Source organism: Gallus gallus, chromosome 1 (genome assembly GCF_016699485.2).
Source record: "Gallus gallus isolate bGalGal1 chromosome 1, bGalGal1.mat.broiler.GRCg7b, whole genome shotgun sequence".
Classification (NCBI taxonomy): domain Eukaryota; kingdom Metazoa; phylum Chordata; class Aves; order Galliformes; family Phasianidae; genus Gallus; species Gallus gallus.
Genome location: NC_052532.1, coordinates 108,423,784 through 108,440,956, shown reverse-complemented (window position 1 = coordinate 108,440,956; position 17,173 = coordinate 108,423,784). Strand labels below are relative to the sequence as shown.

Genomic DNA, 17,173 nt, shown 5'->3' with positions numbered 1-17,173 from the left:
ACAGATTTTCTTTTCATATCTGTGCTTAACTATGTGGAGCTGCTATTTTCATCTACTTGGAGAATTCAGCGTGATCCAGCCTTCATCAGCTCTAGCTTCTGCAAACAATTTTTTTTTTTCAAATATCTTCACAAGATTCTGGTCTCATTCCAATCTCTTTAGACAAATCATAGGCAATTTTCCTGAGGACTGTGACTGTGGCAGGTTGGCAATTTTGTTCACTCTCAGCTATTCTTGTGTGGCTATTCTTAAATGCATACATCTGTCTGAAAATATTCTGCATGCCCAAAGATAGCCTTCTGAAAATTCAAATAAAGCAAAATAGTCTGAGGAATTTCGCTAGTCTGAAGGGAGGGGAGTGAAACATTGGGCTTGCAAACAAATTGGAGGGTATAAATATATCTGTTTTTTCAGTAATCTGTAAGTGTTGAAAGGGATAATTGAATTTGTAGTAAAAGCACAACATGCGCTATACTAAAATCATAATATGACTAACACCAGGACATCGGTCATACATATTGGCAAAAATTAGATGTAAAAAAATAGATTATATTTTACCTCATCAAGATGATGTTCATTATAACAGTGAGGAATAGAAAGAATTAAGGTTTTGTAAGAAACCTTCATGTGTCTGAGACCACCTTTAAGACAATTTGCTTCTGTGCAGCATGCAGACAAGGATGTAAGAAGTCTATTTTTCTGTCTTGTGGCTTAGGGGAGAAAGACCCTCTGCAGTGGGTCTGCTATCTACATGTCTTCGGCTTCATTAAGTTATCTATGTATACTGATGAAATATAATTATTTTCTGGATAACATTGGTAGGAGATAGGTTGACAAAGGGTTTTTGAGCACTGCTAGGTTCCTGTTTCTCTCATTGATCTCTACGAGAACAATCATTATTATAATGATTCTAATCCAAGCTGCTATAATATAACAGGAATAAATGCTTCTTGGTTAATATGCCTCAATTAATGGGTCACCCAGTGTAGCTGCAGCAGGTTGTAAGTAAGTAGCTTTCAGGATGTGAGCCCAAATAATTATAGGTTTTCTTTCCCCTTTTTAGATGAAATGGATTCATAAGCCTTATTCAAATGAATCGCTCTCGTAGTCATTAATTATAGTATACACATGTTAATGACATCATTATCAGAAGATAACATAATGTCCCAAGGACCACGTGTCACAGTTGTCTTCTGTGCAAACAATTGCGCTTGATAACACAGCCTGTCACAAAATGTCAAAAGAAACCACATGGTGTCTTGAAATAATTGCGAAATTATCATGTATCACAGCTATGTATGTCATAAACAATACCATCATGACTAAATTTTTCATTAGAGTCTTGAGTGTGGGATACTGAAGGGAACAAACACTTAACATTCTGAACATCTGAAATGCAGTGCATAATGCAGCAGTGAATTGTTTAAGCATGCCCTGTGACTGAATCAAAATACATTAGTCATGATTTGAGGATATGCATAGTAATAGACAATATTAAGTAGCTTTGGAGACTTTTAATGATTTTATTAAACATAGAAAGGAATATATATATATATGTTTAATATTCTACCATTTAGGTCTCATTTAATGCCTCTTTTTTTAGCATGTATGAAGTCTGAATTGTAAGATTGTAGAAGTTTTCAGTATAACTTGTATTCTGCCAAGTGAAATCCTAGGAAAAAAAAACAACAACAACAAAAAAGGTCAGGGACAGAACTCCTCTGGACTTATGCTGCATCAGAATTTCACCCAAGTGGCTATCATTCTATAAAAGCACAAGCAATCTCTCTTATACCCCTGCAAAGAGAAGCTGGTGCAGCAGCAACCATTTCAAGTCTGTGGCTGGCATGTAGGTTTTCTGGCTGATAGTCACAGGAACAGGGCTTTTGCCATTATCTGAGCCAGTTGGGTTAGCGTCAACCCACACCACTTATCTGCATCCTCCCACAAGCCTGAAGGTGTTGAGATCCATCATTGTTTCTGCAAAGCATGGGCTTATCTTCTGCAGGCTGATCAGCTTCAGCACAGCTTCAGTCTGGCTGCATCCAAACCATTTCCAGCAGATCTAGTAGGATGTCACCTCTCTCTTAGTAGACTCTGCAATTCTGCGTTTAAGGGGCAGTGCTGGAGATGGGGCATGCACACCTCTCTTGAGCTCAGTAGCTCACAGAAGCAGTGTTGTGGCATGGATGAGGAAAATGACTCTACCAGAGGCTAGTCTATGAACAGTGTAACCAGAACAAGCAAAACTAGCTGTGCTTTGATTTAGTCTCAGTAGCTATTAGGCTCTTGCTATAGTTAGAGAAGCTTCATCCTGTTTGAAAACAGTGTCTTATTCAGATAAGATGAATTGCATAATGGTGGTGCTTACTTCTCCCTCTATACTTGCACCCCACAAACTTCTCTTGTAAGGGTCTGAAGGTAAATGCAAAAACATCCTGGATGACAGCCTGGTGATCCTATACCTGAGCTGTTTTTGCCTCTCTACAGCCTAGTGCAGTAAGAAAGACTGAATTCCTCCTTTATGTTACCTTTTTGTTAAGTGGGATCCACTGACAAACAACTTGGTTGTAAAGCTTTTCATGTTATCATCTTCCAGAGATGTTATTTTTTTCATCCACAAGACTGTATAGACTGTCTGCTAATAGCAATAATACGGTTGCAGTCATGCAGTAATTAGTTGTCAGTAGCAATGCAGAAGTCTTTGTCCCTCCATCTGCTTTCTCTATACAGAGATTATTGTGTATGAAAGATGCATATGAGTGAGCCAGTCTTGCCAAAGCAAGTCCAAGACAGCTGATATGCAAATGTTTCAGAAAATGTAAACTTGACAAGGGCTCCTTCTACTGCAATCTACTTTTAAACATTGCTAGCTAGTTGTTTCATCTGTTGAGGTACAGTAACAGAATAAATCCCTTTTCTCAAAGGAGATGCTCAAATATGAAATATGCTATCAAGTGAGCAACCATTACCTGATGTCCCTTTTCTTTCTGCACTGATTTTGTTTAGGCATTCCAAAACAACAACAACAACAACAAAACCCTCACTGTGTAGAGGTGGTGCTTGTGCTCTCCTTTTTTTTTTTTTTTTTTTTTTTTTTTTTGTCTTAGAGCAATAGTTTGGTGTCTGAAGCAAGTTTAGTTTGCATCTTTGTATTCTATAGTTCTAGGTGATCCCAAATGAGGAAAATTGTTTCACAGGCTGCTCTTGAATGATGTCTTTTCTTACCAGGAGTAATGACGTGGCAGCTCATGACGTTATCTTTTTTTGCATTTCTTGAAAGATTTCAATAAAATTAAAATAAGAATTCAGATTCCTCTCTGGTTTTCTGAATTGGAGTACCAAATGTTCCAGTGTTTCTACTAAACTATTTTTTCAGGTTTAGTCTGGCAGTTGGAAGCTAGATCAGCCCTGGTATTACCCATCCCAGTAAATTACCATTGACCCTTTTTTTACCTCTTTGCTTCAAAGTCTCATTATCTACAAGGGATGCCATTTAATTAAGAACACAACAGGGGCCTGCTCAGAAAGGAATATAGACTTAGGGGGAAAGACATAGTATAACATTATTGGGATTTATTCTAGCAAAATCTGAGGCAAGGAACATGAGCTCTGGATAGTGAGGTGTGAGAAATCAGTGAGATTTCCGAGAGACTGGTAGGGCTGACAGTAGAAACTGAAGGAGTTGCCAGAGCTGCCAACAACTTTACAAGCTTGTGGAAAGAAAATCAAAGGATTATTATTTGTCAGTAGCAGCATTAAGAATGTATTTAGCTGAGATGAAGCTGAGAAGATTTTGACTTTCTTAAGTGCTTCAGAAATTACTGCATCTTTATTTTTTCCCACAGTTCACTAGAGTTCAGCTCCCTGATGAGCTCTTAGTTGTAGGACTATCTCTGGGCACTCACTCTCTTATACAGAAAACTAAGTCAAGTACACAACATAAATGTGGGAACATTTCAGGAACTATACAACATAAGAAGTTTCCAAATTATCCTTGGAAAGACTTTGTTTAATATATTTGGATCTTTTCATCTTATGTAACTACCTCTAGGCATAGCAAATGTGTCCCATGTTATCTGCAGATATACTTCACTTTCTAGACAATTAGGGCATATTTTTAGGAAGTCTTCAGGAGTGTTAAGCAATTTTGTAGAATAACTTGAACAGCTAGAAGTAAAGGAAGAAACACAGAAATGTCAAAGAACATGGGAAGTCACCCTTTAGTAAACTGTAATTCTACCCCAGAAAATGAAATATAATGAAAATATCCCTTCTGGCATTCAGCAAGCCTAGTTAAAAGACAAGGTTGTGTTTTTGTTTTTGTTTTTGTTTTTTCTTGAAGTTTTTCACTGCATTTTCTAACCAAGTGCATAGCCAAAAACAAGGCAGGGATAGGAAAAGTTATGCAGTTCTCTTACTGTATAACCCTGATCGCTGTATACTTCCTGTACTACTGGGATTGTGTCTTGTGAGAAAGCAGTGTTGGTGCAATTAGTATGTATGATCAAACATGACCACAACACAATGGTAGACTGTAAGTTTCAGTTCTTCTGTATATGCTTGAACTTGCCATTTAAAATAAGTTTATTTCATAATCCGTGTCAGATGAATCCAGAGTGGATTCCTTGTTTTTCTGCTTATCCTTTACTTCTTATATATTTTTAAAATCTATCACCAGTAAAGTTTAAATCTTCAAAATACAACATCATTATTTAAGTTACAGGACTAAATACTCGAAGATGGAGCAAACTCTTTGAGCCAATTGTTGGGTTTGTGGATGCAGGCAAAGAAGCCTGGTTGTATAGCCCCCCCCTTTTTTTTCCTGGGAATTCTGGGAAACTGTTGCTCACAAGATGTCCTGATGTCATCCAATGTGATTAATAATTCATTTATTAGAGAGAGAGATAAGGAAGGGAGAAAGGGAGGGAGGGAGGGAGGGAGGGAGGAAGGAGGGAAGGAGGGAAGGAAGGAAGGAAGGAATTGTTGTTGGGGAGCAGTCTGCTTTACTGCCTCTTTCCTTACATAGGTAGTTGAGATGATAAAAAAAAATCTATGCTTTTATCTCAATTTCAAGTCATAGTTACAGCTGCTTTCACAGTGACAGCACCTACTTTTTTAAAACATTCACATTCGGTTATTAGTTTGGTGTCATACAAATCCTGTTATTATTTTCATTTATCTTACTAGTAATGCAAGTGAAAATGAGATACTATTTTTTTTAGTATCTTTCAATTCTGAAATCTCAATGAAATATTATGAGACAAAAGTACAATTCTTCTTTGTGGAATTTTTCTGTCAAATTTCAAAGAACAAATGGATTTTCTATCAGTTAACAGAGCAATAAACTGCAAGTGACTCTCAAGATAAAATCTCAGAATGTTTTGATGGGATGTTAGTAATCTGATAAATCCCTTTTAACAAGCAGCTACCAGAAAAACAAACAAACAACAACAACAAAAAAAAACTAGGTTTGAGTAGTTATTTGCAAATGAGTAGTTGCATGGGTATTCACATGAGATTGTGCCTATCCATCAATCACGCAGTCCATTCTTAGCAAGAAACCCAGAAGAAATAATCTTTGGGGAAAGTAATTAAAGTAGAAGCTGAACAGAAATTACTGAAAACTACTTAATGGTAGAAAAGTGATTTTTGCCTCTGATTCCACAATACCACAACCTTGTACATTATATTTTATTTCACAAAGCAAATTTTTCAGTTCCTTATGGAACAAATGAAAATGTCAGGAAAGTATTTTGGGAAAGTTAAAAACTATAATACACATTTTTACTGATTTCAACATGTTATATAACCTCTAACTAAATCTCATTTGTCATAAATACCAGGAGTAGATCAAGCAGCAGTAAAGAGTCATGAAACAAATCATACCATTTCTGTGCTTATGTCATAGTAGTCTTTATAAGACAAGCAACTCTGTTGCTTACTACAGTGTTTCCACAATTAAAAAAAGAAGAAAAGTTGAAGTGCTTAATCCATTGGCATTATATCTCACCAGTCAGGTTATGAAAGGAGTTGTATAGCCTATGGAGGTGATAATGGAAAGCAATGCCTTTTGCCTCTTTACTATTTGAAATCTCTCTATATTCATGGTGAATGAAGTAGCATTACTGTTCAGCAAGTGCTTGGTGCTATAAATCCAGTTTCATAACAGAGACAGATAAGCAAGAAGGGAAGCTTCCACAGCAGCTGATGGCTGCTGCAATTTTAATGAAAAAAATAAAAAGATCTTGCTAAAAATTATTACTTCAGTGATTTCTTTAATTTCAAATATGTTTGTGAACATAAAAAGAAAATGGTAGATATTTGCACAGAGAACTAAAAGAAAGGCTCAAAAACATTTACAAAGTTCCACTGATTGAGTCAACACCAGCAGATTTCATTTGTAAATTGATGCCCAAGAACCAGGCACTGGTGGACCTGACTAGCCATGGCTAACTATGAATCTTCCTCAAGAAGGTGGTAATAATGGCTGAATCGGGAGCTGTGGAGTTCAGAGGTTGATGCCACCCACAGTGTCAAACCAGATTCAGGGACCTCACAGCGGGATACAATTTTCATTTCAACCTGGGTTTTCTCCATTTTCAGATTATCTCTTGTAGAGCCAAGGAGTGGTAGGGCACTGTGCTGTAGTCAGGGACATAAGAAAACCCTTTCTTTCCGTGTGGTCATAAAAAGCAAGAGGGTATCACAAGAAAGTGATTAGATGCCGTTTTCAAAGCCTTTCTTGGCTGGTGTCACATCTTGGTATTCTTAGAACCAACTTATAAGCTGTAGCATAGTGAGTATTTCTCAGTGTCTACTGTGGGAAATATTTCATTTTGCACATATAGTCAAATATTACTTGAATTACCTGAAGATAATTAACTAACGATTCTTGTCTGCCTTGTTTCACTTTGTTTATGTTATTGACTTTGTCCAAGTTTGCATAAACAGTTTGTCATGCTAGTAAAACAGTGAAAGGGGAGGGAGAGGCAGGGGCATTTCGATTCAAGGTTGTATCCTGAAATAGGCTTGACTATACTGCCTACTCTGCATGTTTGTAGTCTCTTTTCTTTTATTATAAACAACTGAATACTGAGCTAGCAAACCCTTTTCAGCAATCTCTCCAAAGAGAGCACATTCCAATACATTTTTTTGGATTGAAGAAATCAGCTCTCTTCTGTCAGATATACGATAGACCAAAGTACCAACAGAGCTGGTTCCAAAAAGATTCGTTCTGACTTACAAGAAACTCTAAAATGTGTCATAAACAAGACCTCTGTAAAACCTGGAGGTAAGACCTCCCTCTGTATGAGACTAATAGGGTTGTTATATATTGTATAGTCTCATGATATTCCACTGTATGTGGAATTTTCCTTTTATAAAGGAATATAATATAAAAATAAAAAAAATAAAAACAAAAACCAGAAACTTGGTGTTTCTACATTTGGTTGTTCTGCACCAGCACTTAAAACTCCTGGAGATCCTAGAGCCCAACTCTTTGTGAAGATAATTTAATAATTTACATAACAACATTAGATCTAAGTATTGACAGTATGTATGTGTTTTACGGATGTGATTAAAATAGAAATCTATTTCTGTTTTAAACAGAAAACGGAATCTGGTTAAAATATATGTATATATATTTATGTTGACCACATAACCAGCTGCTTCATTTATTATATTCAATGTCCATAGTGTGGAATGTGAATCTGTGCTTAGCATCATTACTTCTTCTTATTTTGCATTATCTCCGCTGCCAATTTGGCTTCTGCTGTATGTGAAAGAAAGGAGATCCTATTCATCCGAAATATGATGTAAAGGAAAAAATAAACCAAGTCCCTTGAACTCCTTACTACATTTGTGCTGTCAGAAGATACTGTGGAGGCAAGTGACCTGCAGCCCCCCCATGCCACGTGCTTTGTTCAGGAGATGGATTGCTATAATTTTCTCCTGCCTGAAACACTAGAATTTATGATGCCTTCCCTTGGCCAAAGGGTAAACATGGTCTCCAGAGAAATAGATACATTTTTTTTTAAGACAGCATTGAAAAGAGAAGTCCATAGGACAGCTGAAGGTCAAGGGAAAGAGACAAAGATTGTTGCTTTTTCTTCATTTCCAGATAATCAAAGTAACTCTCTGGTTTTGATTCCATGAAAAACAATCCTCACCGCATACACAGATGCATGTAAACACACACACAAACCCCTTGACCGCAGTTACACAGAAGTACACCAGCAAGATAGTGTCAACATTGGGAATAGCAGTATAAAATTAGGCTTCAAAACTCCTTTGCACCTGTTCTTTGATTCACAGCTGGATGAGCATATTGGTCCCTCTGAATAAGCCAAAATAACCATAACCCTAGTTAAATTAGGGTCCAAGACATTCAGGTACTGAAGCCAACTTGTCAGCTGTTGCCTTTTTCTTGAAGCTTTAATAATTGCTTAGTCTCAAAATCCTCAGTGAAAACACAGCCTTTAGGTTTCAAAAAAACTTTTAAGCACAAAAAATTCCCCAAGTGGGGTCCTAACATTAGAGTTAATTGAAACAAGTGAGATTTTGCCCTTCTGATGTTCTGCTGTTAAGAATGGCTACTTGTTTGTAGGTACATGTAACTCTCAGAAGTATTATATTGTATATATTTTCTCTATAAATACTGTGTTTATTTAAGTTCTCATAGGTCTTCAATACTAACAATTCCTTCTTTCCATAAGACATATATATTAAAAATATCTTTGAGCAAGTTGTCCATTATCTTTTTCCTGGGCTGCCTTTAAGGTGATTTCCCTTTCAACTAAGATCTTTCTTCTTTTTTTGACCAGCTAAAGAGATCTGTTTTCTGTGTAGAAACTTCTGGCGAGTTGAGGAGCCAAAGTAGAAAAAAGACCTCACAGCGAAATGTAAAAGATAGAGTAGATTGTGAATCAAGTTTGTGAGTTTTTTTTAAGCAACAAGCGGAGCTAATAGTCTGTAAGTGCTTTGACCATACACAGACCATTCCCTGATGATCTCTGTGACAAAGAGCAAACATTGGAATTTTAACTGGAAAAAACAGATTAATATCCATTAAAATAAATGCCTTCAGATCTTTCTATTAGTTTCTTCTTCTCCCCAGTTGAATCTCCTTTCCAATCTTTCCTAAAAAGAGCATCACTTACTGGCATTATAAGTAACCACCTGAAGTGAGGTTGAGATGAATGAAACTGCCTAATTCTGTGAACATACTCTACCTCCACACATACGTGATTGATTTCATGTGATTTGTTTCATGATTCATACAATGCCATAACACCTTTCTGATAGTATTAACATGCAGAATATATATTTATTTTATTTATATTTTATGTTAATGTATTTAAGTAGCAAATGCCTACCTTAATATATAGAGAGTACCTTGCTGTTTTTAATATCTTTGAGTTTTTTTCCCATCATTAGAGTATCAGATGCTATTGGGATATCTGCAGCTATCCAGTCAATAAAAATACAGTTCATCTGGAAGGCCAAGCAAGACTAGTTCTACCAGAGCTCACTTTCTTATACATCAGCAGATAGTATTTCATGGCTTTTTAGCTCTGAACAGTACTGCTATAGACCCAAGTCACCGTGCTTAAAAGTATACTTACTTGCATGAATGAGCAGTGAATGAAAACCATTAATGTCCCAGCATGCACTGCTCACCAATACTCATTTTTGTTGTAGCCAGTTTCTTAGCATGTTTCTGCTTCATTTAAGCCCACCAATACCTCAATTAATGCTTGCTGCTCTTCCACTAGGAGGGACATTTACACATGTCACTTCACAGCCTCCAAAACCTAAAAGACTCGTGAGAATTACCGGGTCATAAAATACATCCTGATCAAAGCTCACATTGCTCACATTTTCCAGTGATATTCTGCCTTCAAACAAACAAACAAACAAACAAAAAGCCCTACAAAATAAAACAATAAAAAAACACCACCATAACAAAAATGACCTCTAAACTGTTATTTTTCATGAAAGAGCACAAATAGAATGTTTAAAGAAAAACAAATTCTAATAAAATGAGCACTCCCATGTGTCATTCTGCGGTCTCTGGTTTTTACTGATTTGTGTCTAGGAAGTCTCAAGATACTAGACCACTGTACTTTACAATTGGAATAGCAATAACCCTCTCATTAACATTAAAACTTGATGCTGTCTTGATGTCAGACTGAATTCAATTTAAGATCAAAGCAATGGAGGATATATCTAAAATTATGTATTGTTAGTTTTAACTGTTCTAACAGTCCTGCTTTTTACAATCTGACTTTTATACAGGATGAAGAAAGATAGTAATTGATCTGGAACAGAAAGTTACCCTAGAAATGTATACCTAATGGATGCATATTTTTAATATAGATTTTTAGGCATCCATACTTTTCAGCAATGATGATGGTGATAAGACTGCCCATTAATTTACTGTGAAAGGAGGTGGTCTTAATCTAAACTTTCATAAATAACAATTCTGTACATGTTCATGTGTTTATATTCCTTATAAATCTTTGATCACTTATTTTTCTTGACAATTAAACAACCTCTGAGAATACTGATTTTCCAGTGCCTCATGTGGATTGCAATAATTTGTCACAAATTTCCACAGGCTTTTACTATAACTGACTGCAGGGAACAAAGCTGTCAGCTTATCATTTTCCATTTTCTTTCTCTTGGCTTTTAGGAAGTACAGTTAGACAAAATGGGAATTGAAACTGCATGACAATGCAAAAGAAAGTTGCATTCATTTTGATACCATGTCAAAGTCAAAGGAAAGACCAAAAAATATAAGCAGCTGCTGGTCTCATGTGTATTATTTGAAGACAGCAGTTTGCACTATACAAACATAAAACTAATGCAAGAAAAGACCTCAGGAAGAGGGAAGAATTGCCTCTGTGGTTTGAGAGAAAAGGCCTTTTTTATTTTATTAATGTGTCTTTTGGTTAAAATTCATAGTTGTCATGCAAAATAAATCAACTTCTTTTTCTATAATATGACCTGAAACTGCTTCTGAGTGAATAAGATATGAACCCTAAATGTTCACAGCCTTTACCCTGACATATTCAATCAGATCGTGAGGCATCGGTGAAGCTGCCAAGTACTCAAGACATCATTGTCATTCTTATTAAAGCTTAGCATCAAACAAGGCCTGTTCTAGCTTGGAAATGCATGTTTGAATAATACTTATAATCATAGCAACTTTGTTTGTATCCATGGAATAGCTAGCTGAAACCATCTGTTAAAGTGAATAGAAGCCTTATTCATTCTCACTTGGTGATTTATTCTTTCAGAATATTTTTCAAGATTACCTTATAGGGATACTTAATGTTCTGATAACGCAGGTTTTACATACTGCTGAATCTCTTGTTTAGATAGGGGATTTGTAATGCAAACTTAGATAGCTGGGACATGGGCTGATCACACTCATGTTTGCTTTTTCTCTATCATTTACATGTCCTAATTCTATTCACTAAATATAAAGATGCGGTTTCTATGGTGCACAGTCTCTTTTTTTCATGGCAAGTACTGTTTTTTCATACTGCACTTTGAAATATTTTGCTGTTGAACTGTTAATGGAGCTGTTGCCTACCTTCCAGAAATCTGTTCAGGTAAAAGCTGCTAATGAAAAGCCAGTAGTACTCCTTTTAGGGCAGTTTGGGAGTAAAAGGTCATTTCATTTGGTCTATTTTATTAAAAATAAATAAATAGAAATACGTTCATCAACAAATTATCTGGATTTATGTAATGTATTCTCTAGACTCCTGAAACTAACTGTAGAATAAACAATTCAGCCTGTCACATTAAGTCATCATTTTTTTCCTTTTCTACTAAAAATTCTCAGGCTTATATGTTTGAAATAATTCCTCCTAGTTTGAAACTTCAGCTGTAAATAATTTCAAAGGATATGCTTTTTGATTTTGAAATGTATGCCATATTGATTATTTAGTAACTGGTTGACTTAGCTAAGTAATATTTCTATTTGAGAGTTGTATTGCTTACACAACAATTTCATTACTAATTCTAAGCAATAGAATAAAACGTGCATTCAAAATTCACTTTCATGAAATATTTAGATATTTGAGATTGATGTTCTTAAAATATTTAATCTGAAATAATATGTATCTGAGAACTTTCACAATAAAGGAACATGACTGGGTCACAAACACGAAATTCATGTTTAAAATTATTGAAAGAAGACACATTATTATTACTTGTTTTGCTAATTTCCAGTATTTCATTAATTAAAACAGAAGCTAAAGAAAAACAGGAGGAAATAAGTCAATTGTGCACTCATTATTTTTGTAAAATTAATTTGCATTCAAAAAATTGGATGCTTGCTTTTGTGTTAACATTCTTTCACCCTTTGGGACATGCACTGTTCATTCATTTTGAGGATGAGGGCTAAGAGCAATATTTTTAACTGCTAGGGAGGTCATAGTTTTGCCAGGAATCTGTGTGCTTGAATTACCATTAAGTACCATTAAAGTACCATTAGATAGCCACTGATATAAAATTTTCTGCTAGTTTCAGTGTACCATTTGAATTCTGGAGAGATGCTACTTAAGTAAGCAAAGATGTCACAACAGAAAAGGAAAGGTGAAGTTAAGAATTCAAGTTATTTGCTAATTGACTTGTCTACTACGTTTGAAAATAAGGTAATCAATAGAAAACAATTAATTATAGTGTGAGAGCTTGACCCTTTTAAATGTAAGTAATTTATTTTTATGAACTTTTTTTACCCAAGCAAAAGTAGGCTGGGGAAGAAGGAATTTTTGTTGTGTCATGGACAGAAGCATATTCTCCCTGTATTAGACCAGCATGCTAAATTTGACTTAAATATTAAATTGGAATTGAAATTCTTTTTTTTTTTTTTTTTTTTCAGTACAATTCAATTCAACTTTGGAGCAGCTTTCTCTTACCCAAATTCCTATCCTCATCCATGATGCTATTTTTACGTGAGGATGTTAAACCATTAGAGACCATGGTCCTCTACCTCTAGTTGTATGAGAAAAGCAGATGGAGTTTGTCATCCATCATTAAAGCACATCTCTGCAATTGAGCAAGGCATTGCAGGTTCCTGAACAATCAGTGTAAAGGGCACTTTTGAGGACACACTTCACCTGGTTAGATGAATACTGTTCTAGAAATCCTTCTTTCTGTTGAGGAAGTCTTTGATGACTAGATTGGCAGAGATGCTTGAAGATGAATCCAACCACAGTGGTAGGCATTTCCACTCTGTGGAGCATGGGCTACTCTGTGGATGGGTGTTGTCAGACCTCAGATTGGCCATTTCAAGCATGCTCCAGTGAAGAAGTAAAGTTCTGTGGGAGCTACACTCAGCCAGGGCAGAAAGCTAAAACTAGGAGAAGTGGAGGATCAGATTGGATATTAGGAAAAAATTCTTCACTGCAAGAGTGACTGGGCACTGGAACAGGCTCACCAGGGCAGTTGTCCCCATGCCTGTCAGAGTTTAAGAAGTGTTTGGACAGTGCTTTCATACAAAGAGTTTGATTTTTGGGTGGTCCTCTGTGAAGTCAGGAGTTGGACTCCATGATCCTTGTGAATCACTTCCAACTCGGATTATTCTATGATTCTGTTGCTCTGTGGAGATATGGTGAGGCATGTTAATGTGCCAGAAATTGCATCACTGGCAACAGCCAGGACGTATCAGTTATCAAGCACACTCAAAGACTAACTGTGTTCAGTTATGTCCATGTTCATGCCCATTTTTTTCCCATGCTGTTTCCTTTCCATTCTCAAGAGCATATTTAATCTTCATTAATGTTTGGATAAGGGCAGCAATCTAACATTTAAAACAGCTCAAAACACACTGTATGGTGTCACATGATATCTCCCATCAATTGTGTTGTTTTCTGTGTTGTATTCCTCTCCTCACCACAGCAATGTTTCTAGAAAAATTATCTTTTGGAGACTACAGATAGCAGTAGTTATTAAATATATAGAGAACTTCGTTAGGTCCTAGAATCATCTAAGGATGCTGATTGAAAATTTATTGTTTAATTATAAATTGAAAGTCTTGTCAAGATAATTAAATGTTTTCATTTTTTATTTGCACTCATTTCCTAATAAAACATTCAGCAGTGACAGAAAATAAATAGGCAAATAAAGGAATTTTTACTGAATCTCAGGAAAGGTCCAGATTTGATTTCATTTTAGAGTTAAATAAGAGGTTTTCATTCTGTATAATACACTTTCATGATTACTAAGAGTAATCTCCACTCCTGAATTTTGCACTTTGATTTTTAATAATGAAGCTGTTAATAGTGTAAAGCAATTAGGTTACTCCCTACAAGGTTGACACAAAGAAGGGGAAGATAATGGGTTGAACTGGGAAAATGAGTAGACAATTCAGCTTTCCATATGGAAGGCCATCTTTAAATAAAGAAATCTCCTAGGTTAATTCTGCTGTCATTGAAATGGAAATCACTATAGCCTGTAGACTGTATCTTCTAGTTTGTCCAATAGGCCAGCTTTAGTACTGGCCAGTTCCACCTGGCATGCTTCAGAGAAAGATGAAGAGAACCCCAGAGGAAAGAGACTTGGATTAATTTGTCCAATTGGAAAATCTACTTCAAAATGCTGGAACATGATACTTGCGCATGCACGGCAACATTACTTTTCCTTCCAAAATTCTCTTACATAAATGCGTATCAATGTATGTGTGTGTGTTTGAAAGAATATGAGAGGATCCACATTTAGATGCCACATTTTATGACATCTAAATAATCTCAATATACTTCTAAATGCATTCACTCAAATTCTTTTTAAGACAACCTAGGAGAATATCTCATACATATATACCATAGATTCAGTTTGCTTGTTTACAGTTTTCTAGATTATTTTGTCAGTATAGAGGCAGTATATTTAACTCAGTAATTTGCATCAGTAATTTGATTAAAGATAGTTGGAGGATGAAGAAATACATTGCCTAAAATATCTTTGGGAACATGGCTTTGTTACCAGAAATCTTTTGACATAGAGGAAGATAAAAAAGAAGAGCTTATGATTTAGGACCATTGGAGATAAATTGTGAAGAGTGAAAAATTAGCTTTTGAGGAAGGGGAAATATTTAGCTGTGAGGCATCGCTATGGTAATAAGGAATCAGTGTCGAAGATTATGTGACAGGAAGGGAAGGATAAGTAGGGATAAAGCTGCATCTGAAGAATGAAGTCATCTTTCTTTATGCATTTTTATGCTGCACTTATTAAGAAAGTTTGATGGAAAAGAAATTGAGTTTTGTTAGCCAGCCTCTGTTTTTTAAAAAGGATGCAAGATGGTCATTTCATTTGGTACTGTTACCCATGAGGGGACTCTTGGTAGACACTTACATAGGAGAGTGGAACATGGAGAAGTCTCTGAGACAGACTCTTCAAGGTCCATAGGATTTCAATTCAGTTCCCTCATCCCTTTTTTTTTGGTGGGATACACAATGTGTTGATACCTGTGAAGAAGGAGGAAGGTAAATCTGCCAGTGTAAGGCTCACCTGCTCAAAATGCTGAGACCTCCTGCCATGAGGCATGGGCACCGTAAGTGCTCAGGCGCCTTATAGGGAGAAAGGTTCAGAGTAGGCTGTGTACATGCTCCCTTCATCACTATAGGGCAACAGGATATTTGGATTAGTAAATAAGTAGGGAGATACTGATGGGGAAGAAGACTGCAGTTTTAGACAAAATATGTAACTTAGGGCACTTCAGATGTTGGAAAGATTTCATTAGGGAAGGGAAATGAGACTGGAGAAAGAAAATGTGTCTGTGGGGGGTTGGGAATCATGTGGGAACATGAAGAGGTTGCAGTAGGAAGAAGACAGAGAGAACTGAAGGGAACTGGAATTTATTCCATTGAGGGAAAATGAGAGAGATGTGCAAAAGTGCTGTAAATGGAGAAGTAAGGGACACGTTGGAAGCCTAAGAGATTATGGAAGAAAGAAATGGGGTGACAAAAACTAATGATGGTAATGTGGATTCTTTAATAACCTGCCACTCATCTGAATTGGGTCTCTTACTGCATAAAGGAATATATTGGTCTAGTTTAAGTGTTGCAGATGAAGGCAGATATATTCAAGTGCACATACCTATGTATATGGGGCCCACAAATCGACAACTGTTGAGATTTAGTAGTTTCTTTGTTCTGACACAAAAAGATGATGTCCCCAGAAAGTGCCTTTCTTATACTCTTGTTGTGAGTATCAGTATCTGGAAAGAATTCAGGTAAAACTGAAGCTATTTCCATTATCTAGAAGATAGTATCAGACTTGTCCCAATTTTCTGTTCTGATCATTCATCATTTCTTCTCTTCTGATGCTTTTCTTTGACAAAACTAATTGGTATATAATAGCAACATAGTCAAACAAGACATAAATTGTCACTAATTTACATCACTGACTAAAGAGCCTCATGTCTTACACAAGACTTTCCTAAGTATTTTTCCTGTAATTAGATCCCACTCGTAATTCTAACCCACATCTCTGAAGCCCTGATAATTTTTAAATCAGTTTATTATGGTTCAGGAATCCTTTGTACAGAAATGGCTGCATTCTGACATATCGTCATATTCAAGCATCAATAGCTCTGACATGCGAAAAGGTCATGCCACCAAATATTAACATTTCAAAATAGAAATTATAGTAATTCATTTAAATAAGGATTTCTTTTTAATTTTTTTTTATTTTTTTATTTTTTGGCTCTCTGGTAGTAATAGAAGCAATCTATGCAGGAGGAAGAACTGAGAAGGTCTCAGATCAGCTTCTCTGCCAGTGTCATCTTCTTAAAATTGATACCCAGAGAAGTTCAGATGGAGTGAGTAAGATGTGATAAGGAGAGACAAGTGTTCATGCATAAAAAAAAGTATGCATAGCATAAAAATGAGTATCATAGATCTAAAGGCACCTCTGGAATGCAAGACCTCAGCAAACGGACATTTTATGTCCACCTCAAATACTTAGAAAGGAGTGGACTGACATATTTCGGGGAGAGCAGTTCTGAATGTTATCAAGGGCTTTCTAAATTCTCCTAAGCAGATAAATGACCATAACTAAAAGACAGACTTCTAGACTGTCTAGACTTTTTCCTTCACACAAATGCCTAACTGCTATTAATTGGTGGACAAATTATATAGAAAGAAAAAGACAATTGAGGACA

General features: G+C 36.0%; 1 protein-coding gene across 2 annotated transcripts in view; it reads left to right on the top strand.

Annotated features, from left to right (window-relative positions):
- The window catches only part of DSCAM (DS cell adhesion molecule), a 463,922-nt gene that overhangs the window by 340,401 nt on the left and 106,348 nt on the right, over positions 1-17,173 (top strand). The window lies entirely within an intron of this gene.